General features: G+C 42.5%; 1 long non-coding RNA gene across 1 annotated transcript; it reads left to right on the forward strand.

Moving 5' to 3' along the window:
• Positions 1–280: 280 nt before the first annotated feature.
• Positions 281–9,786, forward strand: LOC116549208. The gene is made up of 2 exons (XR_004267751.1): positions 281–484; positions 9,715–9,786. It is a non-coding gene; the product is annotated as an uncharacterized LOC116549208 (long non-coding RNA).
• The last annotated feature ends 3,847 nt before the right edge of the window (positions 9,787–13,633 follow it).

Genomic DNA, 13,633 nt, shown 5'->3' on the forward strand with positions numbered 1-13,633 from the left:
GCAGAACAATTCCAAATAATTTATGTAGAAGCTGCACCCCTGTGGGGGAGCATAACTCCCCAGTCTTTAAGTGTGGGCTGCATAAAGTGACTCCCTCACAGAGAATATGGTACGGAAAGGGAAACAAAAGCAACTTCGTAGTAGAGAAACCTGACAAACACAACCTCAGCCAGCTGATCAGTCACAATCAACAGGGATAAGTCATGCTGATATGTGTCCTTGAGATGATGTGATGAAATAGCACTTGACCTCTACAGTTTTCCTCCCCCAAACCCAAAACCCCAGTTGAGACATGCATCAGACAAATCCCAGCAGAAGGACGTTATACAAAATACCTGACCACTTCTCAAACCTGCCAAGATCAGCAAAAACAAATAAATTCTGAGAAATGATCATAGCCAAATAGTGCTAAGGAGATGATGCCTAAATGTAACACAGTCTTCTGGATGGGACCCTGGGACAGAAAAAGAACATTACATAAAATGTGAGTAAATACATTTATTAATATGTCAGGATTGGTTCGTTAGTTGTGTGAATACTAATGTAAGACGGTAGAATTAGGAGAAACTGGGTATGGAGTTCATGGGAACTCTATGTAGTCTTTCCAATTTTTCTGTAAATCTAGATTTGTTCTAAAAATATAGGCTTTTTTAAAAAAAAGACAATGCTGCAATAAGCTTCCTTTTATGAAAAAAACGCTAATGGAAAATCTCAAAATCTAGAAAATAATTAGAACTTTTTCTCTTTTTTTCTTTCCTTTTATAATTAGAACTTTTTCCTAACCTGCAATATTATTATTCTGAAATAGAGACTGTTAATTTTTTAAATATGTGGTGCTGGAAAATTAAATAACAATTTTTAAAAATCATAACAACCCCTTCATCATTCCATTTAGCAAACAAATTAAAAATTCAGTATAACACAACAGAAAATCAAAAGAAAAATGTGATAAAAATATTTGCAGTGATATTATGACAGAGAGAAAATAACATTAATTCCTAAGTAGTGTATAATTTTTTACAAGAGAAACCCCAAAATCCAAGAAAACAGCTAGTTAGAAGCATTAAAAAACATTTGCAAAGAAAGAAATGCAATAGCTAATACATATTTAGCAGAACATTTTACCTCGGTTCCTGGAGTAATTGATAATCGGTGAAACTGGGTAATGAGCACACAGGATTCTTTATACAATTCTCTCTACTTTTGTATATGCTGAAATTTTTCCATATTAGAAAGATAAAAGTTTCACCTTACTAAAGATGATTGCACATTTTAAGCATATATATCTATAAAATTAAATGTTTTATTTGTTTGTCTAATAAAACCCAACTGTGGATATGTTACAGTGAAATATTCTCACTGATACTCAGATTGTAGAAATGTAACTTTGTAAAGCTTTTCATGGAAAACAAGTTTGTTTTACACACACACACACACACACACACACACACACAGTTCTTGAATACTTTAAGATGGCAGACAGAGTGCACGTTTACATCCTTTTACCACATACTCCATTGGATTCTTTAAAAAGGTACATGAAAAAGAAAATATGGATGGGTATCATTGGCTGACCACAAATTTTCAAAACTTATTGGAAAAGAGAGAACAGATAAAACCAAATTGACAAAGTTGATTGAGAAATATCAGATCTGTTCTGGAGTCTATGATTTCCCTAACCAACCTTTTGCCCCCCTCATTTTTTTTTACCAAGCTTTATACACTAATAAACCTCCTGCATTTAAAATAGCTTCTCAACATCTGCTTCCCAGAGGACACAATGGCACAGCTGTATGTATGATCACGAAATTTCTGACCTCAAATTATTTCTTTTAAATCCAAAAACATACTGGAAAAGAGAAGAATCGTAGTGGCATCAGACCTCTCAGCTGCTAGACAGGTTGTTGAAAATAATATTTCCACAAACTTTTAAGGATAACAGATTTTGTGACTATGCCATAGTTCTATACTCAAACTGTATTTCTTAAAGGGAAAAATGATACACATACATGGAATCAAAGAGCTATCCTGCCACATCAACTTTTGGGGAAAAAAATCCTAAGTATTTTCTCCAGAAAAATGGAAAATAAATAATCATAAAAGACATCAATTATTTTGTTTGTTTGCAAGTAGCAGGAATCTATGTGAACTAGCTAGGCAAAAAGATGAGTTTTTATAAGGAAACAAATCTATGTGGCCCAGCAAGGTGGCTTATGCCTATAATCCCAGCACTTTGGGAAGCTGAGGCAGGCAGATCACTAGAGATCGGGAGTTCAAGACCAGCCTAGCCAACATGGCGACACCTGTCTCTACTAAAAATACAAAAATTAGCCAGGCATGTTAGTGCGTGCCTGAGGCAAGAGAATCGCTTGAACCCAGGAAGCGGAGGTTGCAGTGAGCTAAGATTGTGCCACTGCACTCCAGCCTGGGCATCAGAGCAATACTCCATCTCAAAAAAAAAAGCTACTTTACAAAATCTGTCTTAGATTGGGTCCACTAGAAACCAAAGCCTGAAGCAAAAGTTCATGTGCTATTATTTTATTAGAACATACAAACCTAGGAAGAAGACAGCGGACAAAGAGCCAAGACGGGAAGGAGGGAAAGCAACAATACGAGTGTGTTACCAGGCGTGTCATCCTTTGGCATCCAAAGAGACAGGCTACCAGATCTGACAGGAGGCTCTGTTTTCCGGGGAGCTTTATAAATGATGAATATCAGGACAGTCCACCCAACAGCTCCTAACTCCACTGGACAGTGGATGGCCCCACAAGGAGTTGACTTCTTTGTACTTTTAAGCTGCACCATCATAAATGGGCACCACACAGATTCTGAAATTTCTCAATGCTTTAGAATCAAAAGGGAAGCCCCAGAAAGGAGGTGACGGGGAAGAGGAGAGGCAAGTGGTGTCTGGAGCAGGGCCCTGTCTGATTGTGCATACGAGAAAAAGCCCACCTCGAGCAACTTACTTGTTGGTCGCAACGACAGTTAGCCAAAGATTCTTGAGACAGGCAGAGGTGAAAGGATCTGAAGTGCACTTTATTTATTTATTTATTTGTTTGTTTAGTTTTCCTTTTTGTTTTTGAGACAGAGTCTCTCTCTGTCACCCAGGCTGGAGGGCAGTGGCGCAGTCTCGGCTCACTGCAACCTCCACCTCCCGAGTTCAAGTGATTCTCCTGCCTCAGCCTCCCAAGTAGCTATGGCTACAGGCGCCCACCACCATGCCCGGGTAATTTTTTTGTATTTTTAGTAGAGACGGATTTTCACCATGTTGCTCAGGCTGGTCTCAAACTCCTGACCTCAGGTGATCCACGTGCCTCGGCCTCCCAAAGTACCAGGATTACAGGCGTGAGCCACCGCACCCAGACTGAAGTTCACTTTAGAGTTATCTGAATCAGAGTTCAGGATGGAGTCAGGACTCTGTAATAGGGCAAATCCAGTGACTGAGATCCAGGAAGAGCACAGCTGCCCCTGTTTCTCATTTCTCCTGTCGCTCCTCTCTCAATGTCAGGTGTCCTCAGTCAAGGTCACCTTGATTCTCTATGGCTACAGATAGAATTCCTCAGACGTGAAAAGTGATTTAAAACAAGCAAAATAAGAGAGTAGCTTTGTACAAAATAAAAACGATGAGGAGCATGCTTGACTCAACCCTCTGAATCTAAGTTTCAAATAAAAAGGAACAAATAACTGGGGGGAGCACATTGCATGAGTTGATGGAAGCCCAGCTGTTACGAAGATGTCAATATTTTCAAATTAATTTATGGATTTATCATGATCCCAATCACCGTTGCAATGGAATTTGGAAGGGGATCTTAAAAAGTTTTATTTTTAGCTGGAGAAATGAGTGAGATTAAACTTTTAAAATGAAAATCAAGGATAATATGAAGAAATTAGACATTCCAGCTGTTAAAGTCAATCTTCACTTAAGGACTTGGATAGGTTCTTGGAAGCTGTGACTTTGAGTGAAGCAATGTATAACAAAACCAATTTTGGCTGGGCATGGTGGCTCATGCCTGTAATCCCAGCACTTTGGGAGGCTGAAGTGGGCAGATCACTTGAGGTCAGGAGTTCAAGATCAGCCTGGCCAACATGGCAAAACCCCATTTCTACTAAAAATACAAAAATTAGTCAGATGTGGTGGAACATGCCTGTAATCCTAGCTACTCCAGAGGCTGACAGAAGACTCACTTAAACCTGGGACGTGAAGGCAGAGGTTGCAATGAGCAGAGATCATGCCATTGCACTCCAGTCTGGGCGACAGAGTGAGACTGTCTCAAGGAAACAAACAACTTTTTTTCTCATCAACTTTATTACTAGTGACATTGAAGGAAATGATATTATACAAGGATCTGTTCCACATTATTGGGCTTAACATTACAGTTTCCAAGAAGAACCCATCCACGACATTGAGGACTTACTATATATCCCATTATATCTAGGCTGACATAAGAATAAACAGATCATGAGAGAGCAACGTACAAAACAGATAGACAGGAATAGGTGAATAGCACAGAATGTCTCTGGGCTATGAAAATTAAAATTACGTTTAAGTTATTAAGCCAATACTGAATCCGATAATACGTCAACTTGAGACTGTCATAGTTTTTTTTAAATTGTGCATATTGCTCTCAGTCGCTGCCATTTTGGGAGTTCCCCTTCTTATGAACTCAAGATGACATGAAGTTTTTTATTTTTATGTCACAGTGCCATAAAAAGACAGAGGCAGTGGCTACCCTTCCCAATTGCTTCTACTCAATGATGTTGGCTTGTCAGGCCACGATAACTGCCATGTGCATAAATGATAACTGGTGCAAATCCAAGTAGGGATGTACGAGTTAGAGTTTGGTACCACTAGAGCCTACTGACCTTTCTCAGTTGGAGTTCCATGAGAAAATTAAGAGAAAATGGTTTTGATTATGTCTCAATTGTACCCTTCCCCCCAAATGATACACTGCTACTGCCATTACAGACACATAAGAAAGAAGTTAATGCAGCCAGGTGCGGTGGCTCACGCCTGTAATCCCAGCACTTGGGGAGGCCAAGGCAGGTGGATCACCTGAGGTCAGGAGTTCAAGACCAGCCTGGCCAACATGGTGAAACCCCGTCTCTACTGAAAATACAAAAATTAGCCAGGTGTGGTGGTGGGTGCCTGTAATCCCAGCTACTTGGGAGGCTGAGGCAGGAGAATCACTTGAACCTGGAGGTGGAGGGTGCAGTGAGCCGAGATTGTGCCACTGCACTTCGGCCTGGGCAACAGAGCGAGATTGTCTCAAAACAAAAAAAGAAAGAAAGAAGTTAATCCATTGTGTACATTGAATGCTTCCAAGCTTAATCCTCTCAAGAAATCTTACTTGAGAAGAGGTAACACAGATTACACTTGAACAGAGCAAAATGGACCACTTCCTTTGGTCAATTTGATGTTTCAACCTGTTACTGGACCCCACCACTTACCCAAAGCTAGCCGTTAGCTTGGGGCTTTCCTTAGTATTGTCCCTTCCATGGTCGCCAGAAAGATATTACTGGAAAAGTTCCCAATTCGGACCCCAACAGAGCCTTCTTGGATCTCACACAAGAAAGAATTCAGGGCGAGTCTATACAGTAAAGTGAAAACAAGTTTATTAAGAAAGTAAAGGAATAAAAGAATGGCTACTCCATAGACAGAGCAAATCCAAGGGCTGATGGCTGCCCATTTTTATGGTTATTTTTTGATGCTATGCTAAACAAGGAGTGGATTATTCATGCCTTCCCTTTTTAGACCATATAGGATAACTTCCTAACGTTGCCATGCCATTGGTAAACTGTCATTGGTACTGGTGGGAGTGTAGCAGTGAGGGTGACCAGAGGTCACACTTGTCATTATCTTGGTCTTGGTGGGTTTTGGCTGGCTTCTTTATAGCAAGCTGTTTTGTCAGCAAGGTCTTTGTGACCTATGTCTTGTGCCAACCTCCTGTTTCAGCCTGTAACTTAGAATGCCCAGTAGGTTTCAGCCTTATTTTGCCCGGCCCCTATTCAAGATGGAGTTGCTTTGGTTCGAACACCTCTGACAAATCCACTAAGTACTAGACAGGCAAAATTTAAGACAAATAACCTATTTTAGCATCCGCGTTATGGCCTCAGGAAATCCTGCAGCCTAAAAACTTTAATCTCCATCAGATTCTTATTAGTTTGCCGGGGTTGCTGTAACAAAGCACCACAAGAGAGTGTCTGACACAAATGTATTAGTCACAGCTCTGGAGACTAGAAAGTCTGAAATCAAAGTTTTGGCAGGGCTTCTTCCTTCTAGGGCTGTGAAGTGAAGAGCTATTCCAGGCCTCTCTCTCTCTGCCTTGTAGATGGCCATCTTCATGTGCCCATGGCATTCTCCCTGAATGGCTGGCTGTGTCCAAATTTCACCTCTGCATGAGGAGTTGGATTAGAGCTCACCCCAATGACCTCATTTTAACTTGACTACCTCTATGAAAATCTTGTTTCCAAATAAGATCACATTCTGTGGGAGTGAGGGTGGGACTTCAAGAGAGGAATTTGTGTGTGGCTCTGCTGCTTAACCTGTAACATAGGTTGTATAGGCAACTGTTAGTTTTGAACCGAAATCCTCTTTTCAGTAATCTTTTCCAGCAATCGCCACTACTTCCAGGAGCAGACATACAATCCAGACTTAAACAATCAGAGAAGCCTGTTGCCCTGGCATCATGATTGGTTTAGGCATGGCCACATGACTCAAATCAAGCTAATCAAAATCCGCACTAGGACTTTCACTGTTAAGATCAGGAAAGATTGCAGGGGCTGAGAACCACCATGTAAGCCTAACTGCAGGTGGCCATCTTGGGTGGCACATGGACAGACGCTACCCGAAAATAAAGTCAACTGTACTGGGTGCATGGTTTGCCACCCAGATCACTCCCTCTGGACTGAGGCACTGATTTTCTCAGCTGCTTGGAATATTGGCAGCTGATGGCTCTCAGCTGAGTTGCTCTCCATGAATTGCCCTCAGCAAGAAAAGCCACCTCGCCCAAGGACTGATGGCTGCAGGGCTTAGAACTTATAAAGGCCCGGTCCCCTTCCCTCAAGACCAGACAACCCAGGATAGGGTTGTAAAAGGAGCTCATCACAGAATCAGCTACCTCCCACTGCGCAGTCTTGCTTCCTTTACGCTTCTTAGCCATGCTTCTATTGAGAGTACTCCCCAGCAAACTCGCTGCATTCAACAAATCTTCATCTCAAACCTATGACACCAGCACAGAGGAAAGTGGCATTATAGGATCCTCATTACTTCTCTGAGGCTATGGATTCAACCCTGGCACCTCTTGGCTATATGAGTCAATACATTTCTTTCTACTTTTTACTTTACTTATTTATTTTGAGGCACGACTTTTTTTTTTTGAAACGGAGTCTTGCTCTGTTGCCAGGCTGGAGTGCAGTGGCGCAATCTTGGTTCACTGCAACCTCTACCTCCTGAGTTTGAGAGATTTCCCTGCCTCAGCCTCTTGAATAGCTGGGACTACAGGCGCGCACCACCATGCCTGGCCAATTTTTTGTATTTTTAGTAGAGGCAGGGTTTCACCCTGTTGGCCAGGATGGTCTCGATCTCCTGACCTCATGATCCACCATGAGGCAGGATCTTGTTCTGTCACAAAGGCTAGAGTGCAGCGACACTGTCTCGGCTCACTGCAACCTCTGCCTCCAGGCTTAAATCATCCTCCCACTTCAGCCTCCTGAGTAACTGGGACTACTGGCATGTACCACCATGCCCAGATAATTTTTGTGTTTTTTGTAGAGATAGGGTTTCTCCATGTTGCCCAGGCTAGTCTCGAACTCCTGTGTTCAAGGGATCCACCCGCCAACCCCTCTCAAAGTGCTGGGATTATAAGCGTGAGCCACTGTGCCCAGCTAGGCTACATTTTAATGATGGGAAAATAAAATAAGCAAATAAGAAAATAAGCAGTACAATTTGAAGTAAAGGCTCCCCATCCAAAGCTAGCCCTAGGGGAGTGGGCTGGGTTGGATGGCATTATATTTAAGCAGAAGGGGCCATTCCCAGGTTCCATAATTATGAAGTCTCCTTGGAAGGCTACTGTGGCTCATTTAAAATTATCCACAGAGCCTGGGAGGGGCCTTGCAATCACCATGCTGCCCTCTGGTGCTACCATTGACCAGCACCTGGCCAGGTAACTCCAGAGATGACTATCTTAACGTCCCTGTTAACTTTATCTCCATGAACTTCACCTCAGTCCTGCCCTTCTCAGATCATCCTAAATGCCTTATGTGGATTTTTTTCACTTAGCACTCCAAAACTCCTGTGTGTGGACATTGCTAACTTCTTTGATAGGTAAGAAATATGAGTCACAGAGAGAATAAGTAACTCCTCCCAGGTCAGAAAGCTATTGAGTGGTTCTGAGCCCAGGCAGTCTGACTCCAGAGACCTGTGCAGTCCCTTTGGAAGCTTGCACAACTTAGCAATACATGGCCCATGGTCACACCTGTCAGGGTGCCTATCAGACTTTGAGTCTGTGGTTCTGCAATGTCAAAATCAAGAGAAAAGAAACTAACATATTGGCCACCTAGCCCATTCCAAATGATATTTTTGTATAAGTTCATTTAATCTTAAAATTGTTTAAACCTGCAAGGTTGACAGCATGGTTCCCAATTTGCACAGGTGGAATTAATGCCAATACGGTTTAATCAATGAGCCCGAAGTCCTTCACTTAGGGCTAGAGATAGGTCTCAGACCTGAATCTGACTGACTCCAAAACACGCGTTCTTGTTAAAACTGCAATTTAGGGTCAGGCGCGGTGGCTCACACCTGTAGTCCCAGCACTTTGGGAGGCTGAGGCAGGCGAATCACGAGGTCAGGCGATTGAGACCATCCTGGCCAACATAGTGAAACCCCATCTCCACTAAAAATACAAAGAATTAGCCGGGTATGGTGGTGCACACCTGTAGTCCCAGCTACTCGGGAGGCTGAGGCAGGAGAATTGCTGGAACCTGGGAGGTGGAGGTTGCAGTGAGCCGAGATCATGCCATTGCACTCCAGCCTGGGCGACACAGTGAGACTCCATCTCAAAAAAACACACAACCCCCCCCACCGTGCAATTTAACCATGCTGTTTTTTCAAGCAAATGGTACTCTGGGTCTATTGAGATTTGCTTATTTATTTTTATTCAGTTTCCTCTTTTATAACAACTGAATAGAATTCTTTATCTTGAAGATTGAGAGCATAAAGAGATTAATTGGTAAGAATCCAGGCTATGCTACGGATTTGCCATGCTGTTTGCCTGGACAAGTATTTGTGTCCTGCTGTTTATAAGGAGTAGCATGCGGGGTGATTTCCATGCAGTTACTACATGCTTTCTCATTAAAGGACTGTAACTGTTTCCAGCCCCAGGTGGGCAGGGCCAGAGCCTTGTCTTTGTCCCAGTCCCTAGCCTCACCCTTTCCTCAATTCTAGGCCTGACTTTGCCAGATTCTCTTTTGAAGTAGTTCTGACTTTGCAAGATTCTCCCTGCAATTTCCTTAGGCCTTTTGCCTTCCATCAGGCGACAATAGTAACTGCAGGGCTATTATCTTGCAGTTCCTATCACTCTTAGCATTTGTGTTCATTCATCCACAGTTTTAAATCCATCACTGAGTGCAGGATCCTTCACTGTCAGGTCCTGAAGATTTTTGGACTCCTGATTTGTTGAGTAATTTTTTGTTCTTTGCTCTCTCTTCTCAAACCAGTGATTTCTTGGTGCCCACCAACACCTGCAGACGATCTTCCAAGGAAATGCACCTTGGCTCCAGTACCACAAGGTCAGGAAAGCCTTTCTGGCTCTCTGCATCCTCTAGTCCATCCCTACTCTCAGGCTCAGTAGACATCTGGTCGCTTCCTGGGTGTCTACTGTTCACTCTACTTCTCAGCTCTCATGCACCTATTGTCTTCCTGAATCTTGGGTCTCTGCTCACATCATGCTTGGAACAGCCATTTCTACCAGCCCTGCGGTTTTGGGTGGAGAGGATTAAGTTCCTTAAATACATGGCTCTTTTCTGTATAGTTGCTTCCTGGATCCTCTTTGAAAAGATCTCTTCCACAGCTTCAGGGGAAGGGACAAAAAGATCTGTATTTAATATGCAGACCTTGCAACTGCTTTTCCTGCAGGAAACCCCTACAGTACCTAAAAATTATTTTACTATTTTGTGTTCTGTCCCCCTTGCATATAGGTTACACATTTTTATCACCATGTTATAAATTATGTAATGTACTTTTTAATATAATGAATATAAGTACAATATACTAAAAGAGCTGATGCTGCTCTTTAATCATCTAAATTAAGCTATAAAATATAGACTTGAGGCTGGGCGCAGTGGTTCACACCTGTAATTCCAGCACTTTGGGAGGCCAAGGCAGGCAGATCACAAGGTCAAGAGATCGAGACCATCCTGGCAAACATGGTGAAACCCCGCCTCTACAAAAATACAAAAATTAGCTGGGCATGGTGGCGTGTGCCTGTAGTCCCAGCTACTTGGGAGGCTGAGGCAGGGGAATTGCTTGAACCTGGGTGGTGGATGTTGCAGTGAGCCGAGATCCCGCTACTGCACTCCAGCCTTGTGCCTGGCAACAAAGCAAGACTCTGTCTCAAAAAAATTATATATATATATATATGCACACACACACACATATATATAGACTTGAACTTTGGGGCTGATAGTAAATACCATTTTCTGTTATTTTGTCATGAGATAGTTACAAATGCTCTGATAATAACATATTGGCATATGCTTATTACTCATGCCATTTCCTCCAAAATAAACTCTTTAAAAATTTAAACCCAAATCTAGTACAATAAAATTTCACAACATGGCTAAAAATAAAAGGAATTACATTTGATGAGCATTTACTATATGCCATGCTCTGAGCTGAGCACTTTACAGACATCATCTCATTTAGTTCCTCAACAACAAGCTGGTATTACACAACTAACTGTCAGTGAGCTAGCTGAAGCCCAGAGGAGTTAAATCACTTTAGAGTCCCAGAACAAGGCCACAGTGGAGCGCAACTCCAAACACCAAACCTTAACTGTCCAGTGATATTACCTCCCAAAACTAGATAAACATAAAAGGCATATGTGTGCATCTGGGGTGTGTGTGTGTGTGTCTCTGTGTGTGTGTGTGTGTGTGTGTGTGTGTGTGTGTGTGTGTGTGAGAGAGAGAGAGAGAGAGAGAGAGAGAGAGGGAATAAGATACTCAAAACGTAACAAATGGCAGGGTCTCACCGGAATAGTTTACTGGGAAGAAATCCTCATTCTGGATTCAGAACACTTACATATAGTAAGCTAAAAAATATGAGAGTATTTTTATTATACATAGCCTATCATTTATACAGTTTTAGGGTGTGGCAGAAAATTTCTTAAGGCATAGTACTAACAATCACATTTGTTTTTAATGTTTAAATATGCCTCTTGAGAAACAAACAGCAAATGAGTCAGCTAATAATCCTTAAGTCCAAACCATGGTTAACGGTAAGGTGCACAGGAAGTTGAATTAAGTTTTTCTGTCTTTCGGCCTACAAAGTTACCATTTAGTAGACTGCCACTTTAGAGTGACAAATAGGCAACCACTTTACCCAGATTTCATTATAAAGAGGATTGCGGTGTTAATGACTCACTGAGTCATTGTGGCAACAGCAGCAGCCGCCGCAGTCATGGTACTGTATTCATTACAGGGAGATGGTGTTATAAGCCTACAAAACCAGAACGTGCCATTTCTCATCTCGTCATCTTGCCATTAATCTGGAGAAAAGCAAATGACTCCGGTTCAGCCTCAGAGTAGGTCCAAGAAGTTTTAATTTGCCCCTAGATTGATGATAATGTGCCAGGGTCTCTTTAATCCCTTCCCTGTTTTTCCATTTCAGTCAATGCTGACCCTCGAGAGTTGTGCTGGCACAGTCTGTATTGCCTGCCCTTGCAGGAGGACTTGGGGGCATCTAACTGGACACCAAGATCTCCTAAATCAACATCGCTGAGACTTACAGTGAACTTACTTATCAAAATAGACAATCCTTTATAAACCTTGTGATGGAGACTGTGATTTGTCTACTTTAACATGCAACCCCTCCTCCTTCTGTTTAGAAAGATTGGACATCTAGGCCAGGTGCGATGGTTCACGCCTGTAATCCCAGCACTTTGGGAGGCTAAACAGGGCAGATAACCTGAGGTTGAGAGTTTGAGATCAACCTGGCCAACATAGTGAAACCCCATCTCTACTAAAAATACAAAATTAGCTGAGCGTGGTGGTGTGCACCTGTAATCCCAGCTTCTCGGGAGGCTGAGGCAGTAGAATCGCTTGAACCCAGGAGGCAGAGGTTGCAGTGAGCTGGAATCATGCCACTGCACTCCAGCTTGGGCAACAGAGTGAGACTCCATCTTAAAAAAAAAAAGAAAAAAAAAAGGAAAGAAAGATTCGACATCTGAAAATAATCGTTCAAAAACTCCCTTATAGTTGGGGTTCTGGATATGCATTATACTCTGCCCAGTACATGAATCTCGTGTGAAGTAGAAGGCAGAAATGAGATGGAGGCCATATTGCTTCCAATGTTTTGGTCATTTTTTTTTTCCTGCAGCAATGTCCCAGGGCCTGTTCTCAGCTTCCTAGGTGTGGAGGGCAGTTGAGCAGCAATGGTCATGCCTCGATTCCGGCTTCCTGACCACTGGAACACAGCTGCAAAGCTGCACTCTTGGACCTATGGCTCTAGTAGCAGTCTCAAGAAGAGTACCTCCCCAGGGTGTCAGATCCGTATGTTCCTGAACCTGTAAAGCAACCCAAGCCTTTAATCCCGCATTACCAGAGACAGCCACAAAAGTTGTCTGCCACAGGAAGGGCACACTCTCCAGCACCACTCAGAGGCAGCCAGTGAGACTAGTGGACCAAGAGAGCAAAGACATGAGCTGTGGAGGACAGTGGACAGGAATGTGCCTTCCACGAAGCAGATCTAGGGCCTAATCAAGGACCTCACTTCATTGCTAGGACTCAAGTTTTTTTCTTTTTTTTTTTCATAGCGCAATCTTTAAAAAATTGAACAGAATAGAATGGACTATACTCAGAAATAAAATATTATAATGTATTGTTAAAAATATATAGGTAAGCATTATTTTAGGGAAACATTGTAATGCACACACACACAAGACAGACAGACAGACAGACAAACAGACAGACAGATAGACAGACAGATACATAGACAGATACATAGATACATAGATATAGTGTCCTAGGGCTGCCATAACAAAATATTACGAACTGGATGATGCTGGTAGGGGCATGTTCTCCCTGAAGCCTCTAGGGGAGAACCGCTGCTTGCTTTTTCCTGGCCTCTGGTAGTTGCTGGCAATCCTTGGTCTTTGGCTTGCAGTTGTATAACTGCAATCTCTTTCCTTGTCTCCACATGGCCTTCTTCCCTGTGTGTGTCTGTCTCTGTGTCTCTTCTCCTCTTCTTGTAAGCACAACAATCATGTTAGATTCAGGGCCCACTCTACTTCTGTACGGCCTCATCTTAACTAATTATATCTGCAACAACCCTATTTCCAAAAAAAAGTCCACATCCTTAGACTCCAGGTGAACATGCATTTTGGTGGGACACAATTCAACCACAAGAAAAACATATATA

The sequence above is a fragment of the Sapajus apella genome, unplaced genomic scaffold (genome assembly GCF_009761245.1).
Source record: "Sapajus apella isolate SASKATOON/1434 unplaced genomic scaffold, GSC_monkey_1.0 scaffold6, whole genome shotgun sequence".
Taxonomy (NCBI): domain Eukaryota; kingdom Metazoa; phylum Chordata; class Mammalia; order Primates; family Cebidae; genus Sapajus; species Sapajus apella.